The sequence below is a fragment of the Anabrus simplex genome, chromosome 1 (assembly GCF_040414725.1).
Source record: "Anabrus simplex isolate iqAnaSimp1 chromosome 1, ASM4041472v1, whole genome shotgun sequence".
NCBI lineage: Eukaryota > Metazoa > Arthropoda > Insecta > Orthoptera > Tettigoniidae > Anabrus > Anabrus simplex.
The window spans coordinates 1,082,296,759-1,082,320,165 of record NC_090265.1 but is presented as its reverse complement, the minus strand read 5'-3'; the positions used below and the strand labels follow the sequence as shown (position 1 = coordinate 1,082,320,165).

General features: G+C 39.1%; 1 protein-coding gene across 1 annotated transcript in view; it reads left to right on the top strand.

Moving 5' to 3' along the window:
* put (activin A receptor type 2 punt) overlaps positions 1-17,209 on the top strand; it is a 317,293-nt gene extending 300,084 nt beyond the window's left edge. The window contains exon 13 of the transcript XR_010858587.2: positions 16,275-17,209. The gene's annotated coding sequence lies outside the window, so the exon portion shown is untranslated. The remainder of the gene's footprint in view (positions 1-16,274) is intronic.
* Positions 17,210-23,407: the final 6,198 nt, after the last annotated feature.

Sequence of the window (23,407 nt, the reverse complement as noted above, 5' to 3'; positions counted from 1 at the left end):
TCCCATTTTCACACCAGGCAAATGATGGAGCTGTACCTTAATTAAGCCACGGCCGCTACCTTCCCATTCCTAGGCCTTTCCCGAGCCATCGTCTCCATAAGACCTATCTGTGTCGGTGCGACGTAAAACAAAATAGCAACAACAACAACATTAATGATTCCTGGAATGTCCCTCTTGCAACCTGTTTCTGCCTTAATGTACCTAAACATACTCTTCCATTTTTCACTAAAATTTGTATGACCACCAATTATGCTTGTCATCATGTTATCCTTAGCTGACTTCTTTGCTAGATTCAATTTCTTAGTAATTTCCTTCAATTTCTCCTTACTTCCTTAGCCATTTCTAACACTATTTCTTTCCAACCTGCACCTCCTTCTTAGTCTCTTTACTTCTCTGTTATAATATAGTGGATCTTTACCATTCCTTACCACCTTTTAAAGGTACAAACCTATTTTCACATTCCTCAGCAATTGCTTTAAACCCATCCCAGAGCCTGTTTACATTTCTATTTACCATTTTCTTCCGATCATAGTTACTTTTTAAAAACTCCCTCATGCCTGTTTTATCAGCCATACGGTACTGCCTAATAGTCCTAATTTTATTACCTTCCTTTCTTTCACATTTATTTTTAACTACCACAAAAACAGCTTCGTGATCACTAATTTGTTTTAGGTTTTACCAGCACCACATCCAGAATATTCTGCCCTCTAGTTGGTTCCATCACTTTCTGAAACAGATGCCCTTCTCATATTAACTTATTTGCCATCTGTTGGTCATGCTTCCTGTCGTTCGCATTGCCTTCCCAATTGACATTTGGTAAATTGAGATCACCCGCTACAATCACGTTCCTTTCTTTATCGTTTCCCACATAACTGATTATCTTATCAAATAATTCGGAATCATTGTCAGTGCTACCCTTTCCCAGTCTGTACACTCTAAAGGCATCAATTTGCCTATTATCTTTAGAAATGAACCTTTACATCTAGAATTTCATGTTTCTCATCTTTAACTTTTTCGTACCATAGCTTACAATTTTTTTTCCCACGAGAATGAATACTTCCCCTCCTACCTCAGCCACATAGATGTGTTGCTTTCATGGTAGTCAGACAGATTCTCCCTTTGTGACACACAGTCACACACATGTTGCTTGCTCAATAGTTTGACGTTTCTCAAAGCTTTTCCCCTCTACTTCTGTAGTAGTAAGATGTTTTTAAGTTTGATTGGTTTATGAGTTCCTCCCACTAACTGAGGGGAGTGTTATGGAATTCACTCCAACAATTCGTTTCCTACTGCGTCAACAATCTGCACGATACTTGCTTGTATTCGCTTCTAGAAACACTTACAGAACTTTCTTTTGAATTTTTTATTTTGCCCTGATGCGGTGTAGCTGACTATAACACAACATTACACATACTGACTTGAGCTGCACCAGGTTTCTTCAAGTGGAATTTGTATGAAGTCTTATGCTTTAAATACTCATAACTTTCTCCCACTTAATAAAATTATCACTCAACATTTGAAACACTATAACTTCTTGCCACTGTTACATGATCATAAAAACTCTAGATCAATACTCAATATCCTTAGTCACGGATTCCAGACTCACTCGAGCCCGTTCGCTTGGCGCTGAGACCTGAAAAGGGGCGCGTTTCGACCCGCGGTCGTGGCACCTCCCTCACCAGGGAAGAAATGTTTGCGTCCACTTGATGCGAACATTTCTGTCCACTCTCCTCAACTATTTCTGTTATCATCTTATTACACTCTGTGGTATACTGCGTGGAGTACCTTTTGACTTACTCTCATTTTCTCGTGGGATCTCGTACTACGGGTTGTGTGTACTGAATCACCAGTGACTGTCTTAAGGACTCATCTGATATCTCCCTTTCATGAATACTGGCTCGACTCTCAACTGGTCGAGGTCTCTCAAAATATACTACCAAATCATCATCTGATGACTTTGCCTTTAAATGACTTTCATTTACTATCTTCAGTTTAAAACAAATTTTTGTGCGACATCCAGTAGTATGAACCCAAAAGTTTTTTATGATATGTCCCAGCTAAACATGGGCAACATTTGCAACAGATTAATATGATTAAAATTGCCACTACAGTTACTATTGTCCAAATAACTATCTTATACACACTGAGACTTGAATTGACATCAACTTTCAACTCTTTGTCTTTATCCCTGATTAAGGTCTCCACTTCCTCTACCTTTCTACCAGCATGTTTTAAATCATCTACATGGGTTAAGAGACTATGTAGCACATTTTCTGTTACGTTTAAATCTTGTAATCTGATTTTAGAATTTAATTATTCACAACAGTCATACTCAAGAGGTACACTGGGAACTACTGTAGATCCTTCCTGTAAGTAGTAGTATTAATAGTTTTGATTCTAGTGTATGGCCCAAAAACTGTACCAGCTTCATACAATATCAGTATACCTGTACCATTTAATAATACATCACTAGTTTTTTACAGAGAACTATTACCTTTACTGGTTTAGGATCTAAATACAAATACTTACTTGTGTTTACAGGTAACCATGTTAACTTTATTATGTGCATTACATTCTTTTTACAACTTTCAGGTATTGAATTAACATCTTTATACAACATAATTACACATTCTTCTATTCCATTGAACCGTTTTCATTATGAATTCTGATTTACAGACTCTTAGACATTTTAGTTACAAGCTTACAATTGTTTATATGGTTTTTGCTTGGGTAAGTATAGAATTGTTGTTCAGAGTCTGTGAGCACAAAGTCTTTTTCTATTTGTACACTTACAAATTGGTGATTTTGATTTCTAACTATAGTAGGAAAAGGAAGTATTTCATATACCTAACCTAAAGATTTCCTTATCACTGAGCGGCATTAACACAATGTACACTAGCATATCTTTGTTAACAAATGCTGTAACATCTGCAAACTTATAAATCAATTGTGCTTGAGTTGTACCCAGCTGAAATGGTAGGGTCATTCCTAATGGAAACTGTTCTCGTGACTCCTTATATGCCTTTATTATCTCAACAGGGCTCAAAATTTGCGTGTGTATTACTCCTACTTGAGCATACATAACTCCAGTAGCAACCACCTCATACCGTTCATATAGTTGTGTTACAAGATTCTCTATCTCAGTTAAGTGTCTGTTAATAGCTATCTCAATTTCTAACAGTGTAAATGATTGTGTTGACTGTCTTGGTTCGATCAGAAAATTTTGAATGTACTCTAAATTCTGATTCAATTTTAATTCATTGGCTGTTACATCATAAAAATACTATTTATAGATTATAATGTAGATCTGACCACTGTCGTCTGTTCTTTAGCTATTGTTAACATGGATATCTGTTCTCTTTCTAACTCAAATATTTTTCCCTAGATAAAAATCCATATCACCTTGATCTAAAATACAGAATATAGTTTTTGACACATTGCCAATTAAGCTAAATATCCCACGTTTCTTATGTTTCTCTGTACTTCGAGTAAACTGCTTAATTCCTTCTCTTAATCCCTGTGTCTTTTGTAAACGATTAACCTCCAACTGTATGTCGTGTTGACATGTGTGGTTTAATTCTTGTGGCAATTGATTACACAGTGTTTGTGTTTTCTGTATGTTCTGTTTAAAAACTCGAAATGCACCGTTTAATTTACTTACATTCACATAAGTAACTAATTTCCTATCTACCGCAGATATAGCCACATCTCCCTGATCTTTAAAATATATCCCTGGGGTTTTCTCATGTGGTAACACTTGAAAATCTAATGCTTCTCCCATGATAACCCCATATGTCATTAGGAGAATGACTGTTATGATCGAAACTACTTTCCAAGCAAAAGTCTCCATCTCGCACCTCCAAGGAAATGACATGCAATTGAAAAAAATTCCTGCTATTGGGAGTTCGTGTTCACATATCAATACTTTATTACAGGAGTCATAATTGAGTTTCAACCAATTATTCAGCAGACTCTTTGATGATAGTCACCCTAAATTATGAACACTACAATAGTGATATAAGTTCTCCACATCTGAGATTAATAAGATTGTACAATCAATCCTTTTGTCACGTTCACATACAAATGATCTCTATCTTACAACAGTTCCCTTTTTAAAAGCAAAAGTAGTTAAGATGCTTCTGTGGTTTACTATAGAAGCAATCTACTTCTCGAATCGTCTTACACCATCATTGCTTCTACTCTCAAAAAAGAAGTGTGTGTGGTCCTCACCAGAGGAAAGTAGTGAAGCATTCGCTCATTTGGGCTTAGAGTAGATATGGTTTGCCAACCTTGTGGCTACTGCAAACAATAGTACTGCACCTCCTTTCAACTACTCAACTGAGCCACACATGCTCTTTTGGAAATGAAAAGAGTAAGACCACGAACCTTGGTCCCAAGTTATAAACAAACTCTCGGGTGTTCCACATGAGTCATAGAACTATCCTAGTACAACAAGAAGCTCAACTCATCAGACTGGGATGGCCGCATGATTCATACAAATTACCAGATTCCAATATAGCAATGTTTTCCCACTCGTGCAAAACAAATTACTTGTACTACATATATGGATACCTTCCAGCTTACAAAGATTGACAAAATAACAAATGAAATACTGATAATAATAATAGGAGAGGTGATACTCCCAGGTGGCAGATAGGAGGGTCCTAACCGGCTTGCCGGCGGACTAGAGGGAAATAAAATACCTCTCGCGGACCAAACACACACCCCCTGTGGGTGGGGGAGGCAGACGAATAATACACCCACGGTATCCCCTGCCTGTCGTGAGAGGCGAGTAAAAGGGGCGACCAAGGGACGATTGGATTAGAACCATGAAACTACTTGTGATTAGTACCACCACGCAAGGAACACCATGGGTCGTTATTACTTGCGCGTAGTACCACTATGTTAGGTACCAAATAGGTTTGTGATTAGTAGCAATCAGGAGCACCGTGCGGTTAGGCTTTTACAATACCTGTGATTAGTAGCACTATATGAGCGACACCAGGGTTCTGGCTTGCCTATGATTAGTACCCACTATATAAGGAATACCGCGGGATTGTACGAGTCCCTGTGGTTAGTACACGTATGTGTTCAAAACCATAGGTTTGTGTTGCCTGTAAATGGCGCCGCTATGTGTGAAACACCGTAGGTCTGTATTACCTGTGCGAATTTCATTACCTGTGAGTAGTACCATAATGTGTGGAATACCGCGAGTCTACGATACTGTTGATTAGTACCGCACCATGTCAAATACCATGGTTCTACTTTCCAAGCGATAAGTACCATTATGAGAGTGCGATGACCTATATTTCGGACCCCTTTAGCTTGTAAGCATGATCGATTTAGTATCGAGCTATAGAAGCAGCCCCTTGGTCAGTATTACTATTGTTTTCCGTCAGTTTCTGAGACAGGCATTGCGGGTCGTCTCCACTGATTGTTTTTAACTTCATATCCATCCGTTCATTTTTTCGTCCTTACGTTTTTGTTTTTAACTTCATATCCATCCGTTCATTTTTTCGTCCTTACGTTTTGAATTCTGGTCAGTGGAGGATTTTGTGTGTATTTTTATTTTGTCATTGCATTTCGTACCATTAGGGGCCGATGACCTCTATGTTAGGCCCCTTAAAACAACAATCATCATCATCATCAAAAGAGTAAGAAGAAGATATCTTGTATCTATCTAGGTAGACAGCATAAGAACAAGATGGAAAAGAAAAAAATATTTTCTTGTCTGCTACGAGAGACAGAACTAGCCGTAGCACTATTCTGTGTGTGTATTTGTCTTCCACTCTACATCTCCAAATATCTTATGTGTTTAGTGATGGGTAGCTCGTGAATGTGAGTCGTTGATAATGAACGCTTCACTCCTATGAAGTGTGAACTAACCATTCAATTTGAACTGGTAGTTCAAGCACTTCACAGTTCTCGCACTCATATCATTCACAGTTCTCAAACTTCATATTATTCACAACTCATTCGATTTGTCTGTCGCTCGCTCACTCTCTCTCTTCCCTGCTCTGACTAGCTACGTCATTCATTTCGTCCTTTATTCCCAGTCCCATCCTACCTGTCACTTGTGTTATTACACCATTAAAGATATATACGAAGACACTGACAACCCGACAGAGTGAAATAAAATGCTTGCCTTGTGAATCTGGAAGAAAAAAGTGCGCTGAATCCACAGCCGAAAGAGTATCTTCCTTACAGGAGTGTTCATCTCATACACAACACTTAATTAAACAAAACTGCACTTGGGGAATAGACTAATTAAATAATAAATAAAAATGAACGGACTTTACATCATTTTTAAAGACCTGAAGCTGGAATCGTCTCTCCTAGAGTGCTTTAAGTACAACGATTTAGCTCTTCCACTAGCTTCTCGGCCATCTGTTTCACATCACCACGAATTTCAGAGTTATTGGCAAATCTGCAACAACCATCTTTTCAATGACCGAATGAGGAGTATAACTTTTGACGCAGTGACCAGTCTTTCACTGCTCATTTTCTCAGCACAATCTTTGAAAACTTTCAACACTAACACTTCGCAGGCTTGTTTTTTGCTTGCAATGTCGTCTGCAGAAGCGGTTGCATTGACAATGGATGGGTGGACTTCAATTAAAAATGAGAGCTACTTGTTAGTGACAGCACACTATATGAAAGGTGGTGGTGATTATTGTTTTGAGAGGAAGTACAACTAGGCAACCATCCTCTATTAAAACTAATCAGAACTGAGCTTGATAGCTGCAGTCGCTTAGGTGCGGCCAGTATTCGGGAGGTAGTAGGTTCGAACCCCACTGTCGGCAGCCCTGAAAATGGTTTTCCGTGGTTTCCCTTTTTCACACCAGGCAAATGCTGGGGCTGTACCTTAATTAAGGCCACGGCCGCTTCCTTTCCACTCCCAGCCCTTCCCTGTCCCATCGTCGCCATAAGACCTATCTGTGTCGGCGCGACGTAAAGCAACTGGCAACCAAAAAAACTGATCAGAGAGAAAAACTGAAGGGATCCGACACTTCGAAAAATGAAGGTATCGGCCAAAGGAAGACAAAGGGCGTGAAATGAAAGACTCCCTAGGCCTCGAGTGCTCTAATAACGTTGGGGTCGGAAAAGAATAAGAATTGACCAAGGGAGGTCGGATAGGGTAGATGAAAGTGAGGAGCCTGGCACAAGTAAGTGGAAGCAATGCCAGGACTCAGCTAAGGGCCCCGTAGTCGCCAACCCACGCTACAAAGTTCGGGGCCCCTTCTAGTCGCCTCTTTCGACAGGCAGGCGGATACCGTGGGTGTTACAGAGGTGTGCAAATTATTATGGTAAAACACTTTGGTCTACTGTTTCTTCTCACTAGTAATTCTTAAGCACAATTTCTTGGTTGACACATTAGTCATGACACATAATATGTATGCAGGGATACTATGCAGCAAATATACTACTTTTTATAACAATATTGGGTGCAAATGGTGGCAACACTGACTTGAACTGGAATTATTGACCTTCATCTGTTGAGCTTCCATGTTACAGTGTGTTGCTTACATAAAGTTTGTGAAGGTATCTGATCCTTTATTGTTGAGTTTGAGTTGTGGTATGCATAATATGATGTTATTTGGTTATGGTAGACTGTTTTGTTTTAGTTTATGGTATTTCTTTTGCAGCAATTTTATTTTGAACTTGGATTCATTGAAGTGTACTAAAAATTAGGTTATGGGGCATAAGAAGGACCTCTCACCAAGAAAAATAGGTATTGCAAGGACCTTACTGCAAGAGAGGGGTGTTATACACAGCAGCAGATAGCTGAAAGACTCTGTATTTCTCAACAGGCCATGAGTAATATCAAGAAAAGTGATGACGGTGGTTGTGTATACCAGCAAAGTCGTGTTGGGAAATGTGGCAGAAAGCCAAAACTAACACCAAGATTCAAAAGGAAACTCAAGAATCTTGCAATATCTAACCAGAAAGCAACTACCAGGGATCTGTCTGTGAAGATGGAAGAGTGTGGGGTACAGATATCTCCTTCAACAGTCAGAAGACAACTTTGCCTTTCAGGTTTAAAGGCAAGGAGACCAATAAGACAAACCAAGATCACCCCAACAATAGCAGCTAAGAGACTTCAGTGGGCAAATTCCTTAAAAGATTGGAGTGTTAAAGACAGGAAAAAGGCAGGAATATTATTTTATACAATTCTTGAGCAATTTCTGTAATTGTAGGGTTTTCAAACATTGCAGTGCGGTAGTGTCACTTTTTTACAATGAGGTGGAAAAAGTTATCCAGATTAACATTTCCTACACACAATTTATTACCACATAGTCATGTGTAAATGTATGGCCTAAATACTTCATTTTTGCTTCAGTGATGAATCGATCTTCTGTGCGCTGAAGAATCCGCCCAGTATGTCCGCAGGAGGAAAAACAAAGAATTCCACCAGGAGTGTGTCCAACAAATGGTGAAACACCCAACATCCGTAATGGTGTGCAGTGTATTTTCTTGGCATGGAACTGGAAGGTTGTACATTGTGGAGGGCACAATGAGGCATGAACAGTATCTAAAAGTGTTGGATCAAAGACTACTACCTCAAATGAAGGACTGGTATGGCTCAAATGAGTGCATTTTCATGCAAGACGGTGCGTCATGCCGTAAGGCAAAGAAAGTGATACCCTTTCTACAAGAAAATGGTGTTAAAATGCTTGACGGGCCTGCCAACAGTCCTGACATGAACCCATTGGAAAATCTGTGGGCTATAGTAAAAAAGAAAATTAAAAGGGAAACCATTACCATTAAAGCACATTTGGTCGAGACACTCACAAAAATATGGCATCAAGATGAAACTATCAAAGAACAGTGCAAGACATTGATAGAAAGCATGCCAGATAGAGTGAAAACACTCATAAAGGTCAAAGGCATGCATACCAAGTATTGAAGTGAAATTGTGATTCACTTTGTAACTTTTATGTCACTTAAAAACTGAAATAAAATATTTTTTGTCTTTACCATAATAATTTGCACACCTCTGTATTCTACTGCCCCCGCTCACAGGAGGATAACTATATGAATGATTCATCAAAGTAGATAAATAGATATTTGTGGCAGTGGTAGTCATATTCATTCTATTTCGGATTGAATTTTAAGAGGGAAACATTATATGATGAATAACGTTGGTAACCCTGGTGTTTTCTGCCAGAGTACAGCTAAAACAGGTATCACGTGACAGATAAATACACTGTTGAGTGCATCATGCGAATAAGATGACCCCAGATTAAATGTATTTCCTTCGTTACCGGTATATCTTTTCCCTGTCTCTATCAACCATCATCTAGATGAAGTAAGCAAGCAAGTTAGCTATTTGGTCCATAATTACATAGCTCTGCCATCTGTTGGTAATATTATTAAGTATTATGAAGCTTTATTGAGTGAGTGAGATACAGTACTTTGAACGAAGTCGCTGCTGAACGACATACTCAGCAGCTTCTCAGACTTGATTACTTCATGAACTACATTTGAACGGTTCACAGTAAAGAGTGTGAATGAGTGAAGTAGTTCATAGGAATGAACTGGTTCGACCCATCGCTATATGTGTTGTTTGTGCCTGCCCGATGCAACACGGGCAAATAAAATCACATCTTGTGTACTACCAACATAAAGAATGGGCTCATTGATCGAAACCTCTAACCGTAGGGCAATGGGTGTGTTACATGGTCTGGACTGAACTCACTAGGTTGAATGTATTCATCTCACTTCCTCTAGTCTACTTCTCTGCAACAAACATCTGTAAGCTTTCACTATTGCTTATTCATAACATGTGTTCCTTCATTTACAGGCATAACCTTTTAAAATTATCCGAAGATCTGCAAGTGATGTACTGTAGTGACACGTATCATATTCGAATTATAGCTTTAACTATGTAAATGACACTTAATCTCTCTCCAACTTCTAGTGGCTTTCCTATTTAAAACAGGAAAATATTGGGGATTGACCTATGATCTAGAATTGCAAGGGTACGTCTGGACTGGCCTCGCCTCACGTAGCCCGTTCTGACGAGTACCTACAGATACACGCAATGTACACTGTACTAAAATCCCTAGGCTCCTTTTCTTAGGTTAAAATTTTTATCCTCCCCTAAATTTGATTACCTGGTTTGGCTGGGTATTTCAACTAACCTTACCAGCAACCATCGATAGTTCCAAATAATCGTAGGAGTGGACAGGGGTGTGAAATCCGCTGCGATCGAAATAGGAGCTAAGCCATTCTCAACTTCTCGGCCCAACTTAAATGTATAATTTCAATCTACTTGTATGTACTTTAATTGTCTTCCCCTTTTTATTTATTCTCAAGAAACAGTTCACGCCTTCAACTTTCTCTACCACATACGGTCCTCTATACGGCTGAGAAAATTTGGAACTACGTCCTCACCGTAATGTCTCATCCCTAAGCAGTACCTGATCACCTACTTGAAAGGTTACTTCATGCTGTATTTTGTCATTGCCGCTGTTTCTCCTTCTCTATTTTGGATCAAGGTTTTCCATGCAATCTCACAATTTTCTTGTAACCTACGGGTTGTCTTCTACCACATTTTGGTACTTGTAGGTTACCTCGGGTCTTTTTTGCAATATTCCCGGTATGTTCGCCTTCCACCCGAATATTAAATCATACGGAGTGAGACCTGTGTTAGTGTGACGTGATGTATTATACACAAAAGTAGCGGTGGGTAAATATTTGTCCCAATCATTCTGATCTTTACATATGTAATGCCTCAATAATTCAGTGAGCGTTCTATGCTTCCATTAGATTGTGGCCAGAAAGCTGCCATGTGAATTTTTTCTATCCTCAAAATTCTACACCATGTTTTAAAAGTTTGACTCCTAAAGTTACTACCCATATCAGCCAAAATAACACTCGGGATTCCAAATATGCTAATCACGCTCTACTAAAGTCCTTGCTATGGTATCTGCTTCTTGATTAACAATTGGACTTGCTATTACACATTTAGACAACTCATCTTGACAGGTAAGTATGTATCTGTGTTTTCTTTCAGTTACAGGAAGAGGTCCCATCACGTCTAACGCCACCTTTTCAAATACTGTACTGGGTGTATTGGTAATAACCATTGGCGCTCTAACTTCTGGACGTACAATTTTATTCTTTTGACATGAAGGATATGAGCGTACAAAAGCTTCTACGCCCTTCTTCATGTTCGGTCACTCGTAAACATCTTTGATTCACGCTAGCGTTCTGGTAATACCCTGATGCCCTCCAACAAGAGAATTAGCGCATTCTGCAAGATAGCTAACTTCTCTTTAGTTAGCCCCTTTGTTGCGACATTAGGCGAGCTCTTTTCCCCCATCAGACTCAACTTCCGCGTCCTTGGAATTAGTCCTGAGCTAAATTCTTATTTCCTGACATCCCTGCTCGCGTCTTTGAGATCATTCAGTCTATCAACCTTTCCTTGCTCACCTGTCTCTTGGCTGGATTCCTGCCCTTCGGAACATATCACCCTTACTGTCTTCTCAGGTGTGGTGGGGATCCTACTTAACGCATCTGCGTTCTTATTCGTTTTTCCCGTCCTCTGAGAGAATCCTAATTATCTCCCTCCAACTCCTCCCTCATACTCTTTAATGCTTGACCACACCCACAGTTCATACACTTGCACTCATTAGCCATTCTTTACTAAATAATGAAAAGAAAAGTAAAAATAAGACAACTTATTATACAATAGTGATGATATAGCGTACATAAGTGACTACATGCAAGTGCATGGATTTTAAAACAAATTCGATGGGACTCGTCAGAGATTTGAATACTTTTTTTCTGTGCCCACTGTGCTTGAAGAAAATCAATCTGTGAATAGCGTTATTATTAATACCTTACATTCACTGGAGAGGGTACGAACTGGCTGGGTCATACTATTCACGATCACCGCAATGTAGAGAAGATAAATTCCAATATCTTATTCGGGCAACAGCTGAAGGCAGTAGGTCTAGGTATGTATTATATAGATTTCATCCAACTGCTGACAACTATGAAAAAATGTGCATTGTCTTCAGAGTACACTTAATTGTGAAATTTTATGTACGTGAGTTTCTAGGAGCTGGGATACAGAATGTTATGTCATTAACAAAGGCTCACACTATTAGAACTATATAATAGCTTAGAATCACACCCAGGTTACTTGAAACTGGCATGACAGGTAACAAATATGCAGCACTTTTATATCCATTGGTTAATAATTCCCCCTGAAGATTTATTGAGGGTATAGTTGAGGAACTCCGTCCTGCTTCCAGTAAGGGATACAGTAGGAAATGTTGTTGCTGGTCCTCAAGAATGAAGAGGAAGTAGAATAAAGGATTACACTTGCCCAGGGTGGATTCCAAGCATTGCAACAGAAGCCAACGAGACTGAAAAATAAATGTGAAATGGAAAACATTCCCACAGCGAGTAACCTATTCCTGGAGATTCGAACACTGGAGGCATGTGCGAGTTCTGTAAAGCCGGCCACAGACGAACGATCCATTTTTTGCGTGTCCACTTGGCGGCGGTCAAAATTAGGTAGGCACACACGAAAGCTCCGCAACGATCCCAGCTCCAGGCAGTCGTGATTATCTGCTTGTGAATTTACACGTTCTCATGGACAAAGAAGAATTCATCACCATAGCAACCGCTGCTGCGGCTGTGTGCATTAAGTTGAAGACAAGACATCCGAGGAGCAAATGGCAAAAGGAATGGTTGGCTAAAAGAAGGAAATTTACTCATGAAAATCTATTAAATCAGTTCTCGCTCGAGCCTTCAGCGAAAATTATTTGAGAATGGATGAACCAACTTATCATGTCTTGCTGAAGAAGCTTATGCCCATGATCGAGAAAAGAGATACAAATATGAGACGAGCGATCAGCCCTCATGAGAGACTGACTGCTACTCTCCGCTACTTAGTGTCTGGATGTACTTATGACATTTGTTACTGCAATATTGCCTCATGCTTTGGGAACTATAATACCAGAGATGTGTAGAGCGATTCTAAGATGTCTGCGAGGAGGCATGAAGGTAGATCAAAGTTAGTTTCTATTTCAGTAGCAAAAATATATGTACGCCTACGAAAATGTAGTTCAGTCATACAGTAGTGCACAGGGTAAATAATAATATAGTAATCGCAGACTTACTTTTATTTACTTTATTTATTTATTTATTTATTTACAAAAATAATGGAGCGAAGCCTGAAAAAATGCAATAAAAATATTAAATGAATAACTGTTGGATCAAAGAAGAAACAACACTTCTATTATTTCGAAAATCCTAAAGAAAATTTATTGTATAATTTAAACTTGAGATTGTGAATTATTTATGGATATGGCTCAACAGCATCGAAGTGCGCCCTCATTATGTGGTCCTGGCTTCCCGAGGATGAGACAGGCAGATGCCATTCATCTGTGACGATTCTGGAAGTGGTGTTTAGCACTGCCATTTCATTACAGACTATGAATCTCATATTAAATCCGTCTTGACGGTTGAACTTCTTACAAAATTGTACAAAACTACTTTAATCCTCCTAGTTAATACTATACATTTTACGTCGAATTAAAACGAAACTTTACTTATAAATAGACATGTTTCACCCAGCATTGGGTCATACTCAGTAAGACATGTAAATTGAATCTAAAAACATAGGAAACACGCACAATGAAATGTTAATTAAAAAGTTTTTTTAAACATGATGACAGTTAAAAACTGCGAAATGTTGATCGTTAAACAGTCTTGAGCTGAAGGTCTTTCTGTTTCAATATTTTGTTGCCCTTTGGTGTGGTTCAACTGGTATCTGTATAACAGTTGGCTTAGTTGTTTGTGTTTCGACATGTGATGATATACATAGGCATTATTGAAGTTGAACCATGTGATTTTAGTTAATTTTTCGTTCTTTATAACGTTATCTAAATATTGTTCCTGTTAGTCACCATTTTTAACCTTAATTCGATTTGAATTATCCATTTTACAGACTAAAATCAGACGGTTCAACCTCAATAATTGTAACCGTAAATGCCGTACTTGGGCTAGAAGAGCATAAGATTCTATGCAGGGCATGTACAGTAGAGAAATGGAGTGCTACAGAGGGGGAGAGGTTTGTTGAAATCTCTGATTCAATGAAAACTGAATTTATTAACAGAAGTTCAAATTTCATCTCACCTCTGTACAGAAGAAATACTGGGAAGTGTCCTTTCCTTGTCCTACGGCTGGCGACGTTCCTTGAAATCCAGCTGCTACTCTCGCACTACCATGGATCTACTCTCTGCACCATGGAACCACGATTCCTCCCTCGATGGAAATTCTAGATGGTCTGGATGGTCTGGAATTTCTAGGTCTAGACGGTGTACAAGTTCTAGCAGTATCGGCGTCGAGATTGGTCACATATGGGATGAACGTGAATACACGCGCCTATGCCCTGGACGTATTAACTTGGAACGCGGCTTCTACACAGATGAGAAAGAGATATAATGATCTTAAACAAGGTTTATAACACGTAGAAATCGTGTTCTCGAAGAATGGATCAATAACTATCACACGGTAGGGTGTCACTAGAATCTACCCCGTGTTCTGGCACTAATCATTTGAAGTGAATTCTATGCGGCCGAATATCAATAAAATCAAACACGCAACTCATCTTAGCACTTGAAACGACGTAAGCGGAGTCGATGTCAATAAAATCGAACTCGCAAAATAAATAGCCACTTAAAACTATATGATAATGAAACTTCGTATCGTCGAATGTCAACGAAATCGAAGTAGTAAGTCTGAAAAATGTGACACTTGGCATAAGTTGAAGTTTTCTCACTTGACAAATATTCCTAAGTTTTTACACACTTTTGAACGCAATCACTTTGATCGGATAGAAACGAAAATATTTTACTTGTGAAATTAGTCCTGTTCACATATAATTGAAAAATAAATTGAAACTGACTGTTCGTTAACAGTCCTTGGTTCGATCACTCGTAAGGTTGTTAAATACAAGTCCAAATATACAGTTCACAGTCTATCAAGTACGAAAATGTATGAGAATAATTTACACACGAGAAAATTGCAAGTCCGATGATGTAGTTACAGAGTTTAAGTTAACTTTATATTCAATCACCTGTCAGTGTTCGACACTTCAGAAATTCTAAGTCTTATAGCAGTATTAAACCATGAAAACTACCAAAATATTTCAATCACTTGACGAAACACAAGCACCGTTCAAAAGTCTATCACTGATCAGAACGTCTCATTCACTTTGAAATATGAGCACTTGGAAAATCAACACAAGTCTTAAAACACTCATTCTAAATAATCAATCACTTGTAAATGTTAATGTCTTCGAAGCACAAGTTGTATTATATCACTCTTAGGGTAAAAATTCTATCATTCATGTTTTGGAATACGGAAGAAAATTTATAAGTCCACTTTCAACACCGTAGAATTAAAGTTCCTAAACGTGCAGAAATTAAACTGTCACTCAACACTACATCGCGACTGCCACGAGCCGAACGGCCGGGTTCGACCGTAGTACTTGACACACTGATCTGCCTTGGGAATTAGCCCTCCTTATATACGCAACTCGTGAAGATAGCAGTAATTGTATTTCATTGAATATCTTCTTTAGCTTTCGTCGGATTTACACCAAACTTGGTGGAAATGGAGACAAAAAATTTGGCAACGCGATGGTGTTATTCTCATAATTTAATTATTATCCTAAGGAAAGTTACCAGGCATAGAACATTTCTAATGTTCTCCGGCTGATGCAATCTTTCTGTCACAAGGTGAGGTAGGTTGTGACATCATAAGCCCCATGTTGCATACGGTCTGCATGCTGCAGCTAGCTATTGAGTTGGCGCGCAGCACGTAATTAAAGTTCGAAGTGCGGGGACTGTATCTTGGACCAGCGTTCCTGGTACAATATATTCCCCAACTGCCCTCATGAGGTTGCCTTATTTTTTCAATTGGTGTGGGAATTGTGACAGGCTGGTCCACTTGTTTTGATATTTTGTCTAAAACTTGATCCACTCTTGGAAGGGGTCGCTTGAAAGAACAGGATGATCTGGATGATGCTGAACATTGACTCCCAGTGCTTATGTGATCAACATCTGCCCAATCTTCATTTCATCATTACTCTGAAAAAAATGAAATGAAATATATCATGAAATAAAAGTAGCTGAATACAAAAACAAATATCTTCTTACAATAAAAATTCATTTATACAAAAGTTGATGATGTACATTATATGTTATTCATCACATTGTAATGTTTTATTGTCCACATTTTCTTTTCAGCTGCCTCGTACTGAAGAAGAATGGAGAACGATCGCCTGCCAATTTGAGGATCAGTGGCCGTTTCCCCTCTGCCTTGGGGCGATCGACGGGAAGCACATTCGGATCGCCCCCCCCCCCCTCCTGGAAGTGGTTCCTATGTTTGGAACTACAAATATTTCCAATCCATTGTACTCAAGGCATGCGGTAATGCCAATTATGAAGTTATTTGGTGCGAAGTTGGCACTAACGGTCTGGTATCAGATGGTGGAGCATTGAAAAACACTGAATTTTTTGAAAAACTGAACATGAGCCAGCTCAACATCCCTCATCCAGAGCCTTGCTCTGTTAGAATGACTAGTTTACCTTATGTTTTTGTTGGGGATGGGGAATTTGCTTTGAGGAGCGAGTTTTTTAATCCCTATGGTGAAGAAACTTTAACAAGGGATCGCAGAATTTACAACTACCATTTATTGAGGGCTAGGAAAAACTTAGAAAACATTTTTGGGATCATGGCTAATCATTTCAGGATCTTTCATAGCAGTACAAATTTATCATTGGATCGAATAGATGTTGTATTATTGACGTGTAACTTCTTGCACAATTTTCTTCGGAAAACCTGCCCAACTTATACCGTGGAGGAAATGGAGTTTGAACAAGGGATGTCACCAGCCGAGACATTGACGCCGCTACAAACTACCGCATTGCGGAATGGACACCTGCATCTATGAAGCTCGTTCGAGAGTTATTCAAAGAGTACTTCGTTGGTGATGGTGAAGTGCCTTGGCAAGATGAAAGAATATGAAATGCCATGTTAATCACAGACTTACATATTATGTGCATTGACTTGGTTCCCTCTTGTGCAGAAGAACTGTTTTAGTTCTACAAACTTAATGTTTAAAAATAATTAATGTTGGGTGATGTGGTTGATTATGAATGGTTTGACATGAAAAGTTACGAATAAAATGTATTACTGAACTATAGTCACTTATTGTAAATTTACCTCATCTCCCCAAATGGCACGGCATATCCAACACCGAAGTTACCGAATGACTTCTTAGTGGTATGTCTTGATCTTTTAGGAAGCTCAGTTGGTCGTAGTACCAGAGTTTAGGAACGTGTACACTGGAAGGTTCTGTCCCTGTGGTCTGAGATGCCTTTACCTGAAAGTCAAATGTATGATACTGTATACCATTTGAAATTCAATACAACATTCTATTGTATTACATGGCCAGCAGAAAACGTGTTAACAATGTATCTACATAGATACTACCATACATAACCGTTTAGTATTTAAGAATATTAATAATAATAATAATAATAATAATAATAATAATTGCGGCACTTATCTTCCTCAGCTCTTTGTTGTACGACCCCCACATAGAAGCAAGTTTTCTTTAGCACCGTTTCCCGGTTCGCTTCAAGATCTTTCGTTTTAAATAATTGCACAAGTTGGTCAAGAGCGTTACTGCGTTTCACTTTGTTGTGATAATCTGCATGAGTCGCTTGACAAAGGCAAGGATTATTGCGATAACTCTCAATCACCTCAAGTCCCTTTCAATACTGACAGCAATTTGGATCAGGGATTCCACACACACGGTGAGGCCAACAGATGAATCGAGTCCAATCGGACCCGCGATGCCCCACACAGGGAAGTCTAATTGATGACTCGGTGGCTAGACATGGTGAATTTTTGATCAGGCAGGAATCCAGCTGTGTCTGCCGAGCCATGCCGATCCATCTAGAATTCCCCACACACAGTAGGTTTCTGGATCAGCAACGAGCCAATTGGACTGATGGATCGCTCATCTGTGGCCGCCTCAAGAAAACTCATGGGAGTTTTAAGGCACAGAAGATGATAGTAGAACAGGAAAATGCACTGAAAAAGGGATTTTGTATCATTGCATAAAATGAGGGCATACTTTGAAAACCTGTAAAGCCAGTTTAAAATGACGCTTCTGTGGGAAGAAACATTTTGTTTTAATATCCCCTTACTTCAATACAAACATTCCAAAGGAAAAAAGAAAGGATTATTCAAATGGGCAGGAGCTAAGTGCCATCGTGATGAACCAGAGTTGCAACTAGGAATTTCTTCTTAACTTTAAGGGTTAAGTTAATTGGAAAAAACCGGATATGCATTATGAGAGCTGTGATCACAGCTATCATATTCTGGCAGATACCACAGCCTCCCTTGGATTGGAACCTTCCAGATCTGAAACTCTACCATACATTATTTTTGAGGTGCTGAATCAACAAGGCACCAGCACTCCAATTATCTGGTGAAGCTGAGCAGTTTAAATGGTGGATACATTTATGAAATTCCAGTACTTGATCAACCTGTAATTTGTGGTGCTAATCCTACAATTCAAAAGGGACCTTGGATGAAAGAATTGAAAGAAAGCAAAATCTTTGTATCTGATTGTGTAATGGACAGCCCAAAAATAGAATTACTTCTTGGAGCTGATGCCTATGGATTACTTCTTACTGAATGAGTGAAGAGCTTGAGTTGTGGACATATAGCTGTGGAAACTCAACTTGGTTAGGTTGTTATGAGAAGGTTGTTTCCAAATGAAGGTGTTATTACCTCTGACAACCTTGTAACATCATAATTGAACATGAAATCTGCAGTGATTGATCTGTGGAAATTGGTCATCTTGAGAATTCAAGATCCTGCAGAAAAGTGGTCCAACAAAAAGTGAAGCGTGTGACGATGGACCATTTTAAGAACACAATGATCGTAAACAAAGAGGGCCATTATGAAATACATCTGCAGTGGACCGGCTATCCCACAGAGAATCTTGACATTGCTGAGAAGAGATGTAAATTAACGACGATTAAACTTATCAATGGAGGCAAATTGGATTGTTATGATGATGTGTTTGAGGAGTAGCTGCAGAAAGGGGTACCTCTTCAAAAGTCAAACAATAAATGCCATTACGTGCTGCATAGAGGTGTGTTTAACCCATATGTTCTCAATGTCGACATTTGTCGACGTTGATATCTGAATATTGTCGATCTTATATCGGTAAACCAGAAGAATATTTTTTAGGTGCATTGTTTACAGTTCATTGTTTGATACTTACCGCACAGCACGAAAAGAAGAAACACTCTGTTTCGCGCCTTATCTCGTGGCTGCATATTAAATATCATTCCGTATACACTCACGAGGATGAAGCTTCCGTCGCGGTGAGTTATATTTTCTTATAATATTGTTACAGTTGAAAGTAAGATCGCACTGTTGTGTTAAACGTAATAATGAAACATGCCTTTAACATATTTTGAATTCATTTATGGCTGATGTATAGTTGCTTTTGTCTAGCAGAGCACAAAATTTCCACGTCGACATATGTCGACAGTGGGCGCGAATGGGATTGCCTCAGTACTGATATAGAATTTCCATTTATTCTCAGACTGACCGTCGAAAAGATCGTAATCATCCTGGAGGAATCACAAGACATCCTTGATGCTAATTTATACTTAGAACCACATGAAAATGCTTTCCATACTGAAGGGGGTAGCGATGATGAGTCGTGGAGATAAAACAGACTCACTGGTAATCAACTCCAGGCTGGTGCTGAACTAGTGTGTACTAAAATAAGTGAAAATTGTACAATCCATGTGCGACATGGTGTATTGAGTGAAAATTAAGTAAGTCATGTTATTGATGAAACAGTACCGTGTACGCCTTCAAATTATTCTCATGACAGTCAACCTAAATGTAAGAACCAAAAAACTAATAATCAAGCAGTGCCAAGCACATCTAATCATGTGAAAACTAAACCATCGTGTGCGGTAAAAGCGTGACATGAACAAGACAAGCACAGAGTTTACTCGACCAAACTTTCTAAACAATGAATATTCTCCAACGAAATTGTTTGAGCTGTTCTTCGATGATGAAATACTTGATTGTATCATTCAGAGCACAGTTCAGTACTCTGTTGAAAAAGGTAATGCGTCATTTTCGTTGGAAAAAACTGAACCTCGGCTGTTTATGCAATAATGCTTCTTTCTAGTTACAGTGCTATGGCCAGAACAAGAATGTACTGGGAAGCCGCTGAAGATGTACATCATGTTGGGATAAGCACAGAAATGTCGCGCAATCGCTCTGAATAAATTCTTTGATATTTACATTTTTGTGACAACGATAAATTAGACTGCAATTACCGTTTCGGAAAAATTCGCTCCTTTTGGACTATGCTAAACGAACGCTGGCTACGGCATTATCCTGGTAATATGCATCTTTCTGTGGAGGAGTCAATGGCCCCCTACTTTCGAAGACACCATGCCAAGCAACACATTCATGGCAAACCGATATGTTTTGGGTATAAAGTCTGGGCTCTTTCGACTCGTCTCGGTTATCTAGTTCAAGGAGAACCTTACCAAGGAGCGGCTACTAGAAACACAATACCAGAATTAGGAGTAGGTGGCTCAGTTGTTATGGACCTAATTTCGGAACTACCAGAAGTACTCAAGTCAGCTTGTTCTTTGATAATTCTTTTACATCCTTTTGATTGTTGAAAAGGCTGAAGGAAAAAGGCCACAAAGGCACAGGTACCGTACGCCAGAATCAAGTTGAAAATGGTCCACATTCTGAGATTCATCTCTAAAAAAAAAGAGAAACGTGGCAGTTACCACCAGCTGACAGAACGTAACTCAGGTATCACCCTCGTACGCTACAATGATAATAATAGTGTTACAGTAGGCTTAACTATGTCTGGTGTAGCGCCTGTAGGATATGCCAGAAGATGGATTAATGCTGAAAAGAAATACATAACAGTAATTCAGCCAGTATGTATAATTTTGTATAATATGCACATGAGGGCGTCGATCAGTTGGATCAAAGAGGATCATGTTACCGCATCAACATCAAAGACAAGAAATGGTACTGGCCTCTAATTGCGTTCCTTCTGAACGACTCCATGAACAATGCATGGCAACTTTAACGTTTGAGCCCAAAGGGCAAGGAGGAAAATTTAGACCTTCTTGGCTTCACACGGTACATTGTTAAGGCATATATCCAATCTTGTGCGATTACGCGTCCTAACGCAGGAAGACCGAGTGAGAAAGTGTCTTCACGCGTGTTGCCAGAAGTGCGTTTTGATGGGGTATCCCACTACCTCGAAACAAGAGAGAAGCAATTGCGGTTGCGCTCAGTGTGGTAATGCTGCCAGGAACCAGTGCAAAAAAAACGTTGGCTGTCACGTCCTTTGCTTTGAGGCATTTCACTCACGCTAAACCAGACTGGATGACGAAAAGCAGAGTGTAACCTGAAAACACAGACAAAACTGTTTTGAAGTTCTACTCGTAGTTTTCCTTTCTTGTTGTATTCAGAGTGATCATACTTGCTCAAAATTTGGCATTGTGTGTGTAACAAGTACCGTACTACAAACATACGAATGTTGTCCTTTTGTTTTGAAACAGTGCCCATTCTAAATTGAGACAAAACTGTTCCTCATTTATATTTTGAATCATATATTTTGTTATATTTTGTGCTTATTCAACATTTGTATGACTAATATTTACTAAATAACTAAATATTACATTCATATGAGCTTAGAATGCGAAGAAAAGTTCCTTTATTGAGCATGTTTTTACCCTACCCGTCCATGCTCACTGTCGACATGTCGACAGGTTAAATCTCCGCTAAATATGTTAATGAAACCTAAAATCATCATAACCCTTTAATTTAAGTTACAAACAACTGTATTTACGAAATACATCGCAATATTCCACAGAAACTACACCAAACAATACGTTTTGTGGATGATATTGCCCTCGTAGCTGAAACTGAGAAAGAGATAGAGAGCTCACTAAAGAAATTTAATGATCTACTAATACTAAAATGTAACATGAATGTTAATAAAACAAAAACCAAGATAATGAAATGTACTCCGGATGGTAAACAGGATGTTAATGTTTGGTTGGAAGGAGAAAAATTGACTCAAGTAAATCAGTTCAGTTATTTGGGAAGCATCATTAAATCTGATGGGGGGTGTGAAAAGGACGTCCTTTCTCGAATATCCCAGGCTAAAGAAGCTTTCAATAAAAAAGAAGCCTGTTGACCTCCAAGGCAATATCCCTACCAGTAAGAAAACATTTCATTAAGAGCTTCATTTGGAGCATTGCGACCTATGGCTCTGAAACGTGGACTCTATTAAAGGCTGATAAGAAAAAAATAGATGCATTTGAAATGTGGTGCTGGCGTCGAATGTTACGAATTCCCTGGACTCATAAGCTAACAAATGAAGTACCTAGTTCTCAAGAGAGCTGAAGAAACCATTAGTCTAGAGAAAATGATCGTGAAAAGAAGATGTAGTTGGATAGGACATTTACTCCGGCATTCATCATGGTGCACCACACTCCTTGAAGGGAAACTAGAAGGAAAGACTAGAAGAGGACGACCAAGAGCAGGGTTCCTCGATGGCATTAAAGTGTGACGTAAATGATGTGACCGTATCGGTCATGTACATATTTATTTAATAATTATTTGAGGCGGTGAAAACTTTTGTCATGCTCCCTTGTACATATTACAGAAAGTTGCATTAGGTTGCATCTGTTTGCACAACGCCTCTAACTTGGTAAACACGAGTCCGTCATAGCTGGAGGAATCCCCAGATAGAGAGCGAGCTATGAAAAATGACAAGGGAAGAAAATCAATACTAATAACTCCGCCTACTAAAAATGGCCGAAACATGGTAATGCCAAGGTGCAAGCTTGATTTGTATGGTAAGATTTCGAGATATGAATAACAATTAGTAAGGGAAACCTCGGCATGTCATATATTTTCGTAATAGACCTCTGCCAAAATTCGAGTTGTTTATAAAATGTGAACATGTGGAAAAATACGCTACCATTTGATTATATAACCAATAGTAGCGTCGCCACGCCAACTAAGTACGCTGACTCAGCACGGGGGATCCCCGTAAAGGCATCATTTTGGTAATAAATTTTAAATAAACCGCCGATCGATGCGTGTTTCGCACATAACAAGAGTACTTAAGCGTCTGAGTCACACATTTGAGCGCATTGCCGATGTCATACAACCCGTAGAACCACTAATTTGAAAAACTGTGGTGGGGACTGACCGCCGTCTATTGTTTGTGTGGGGGTAATGGTATAAAAGGGGCAGCCATGATGGTACAAATTCCACTTGACAC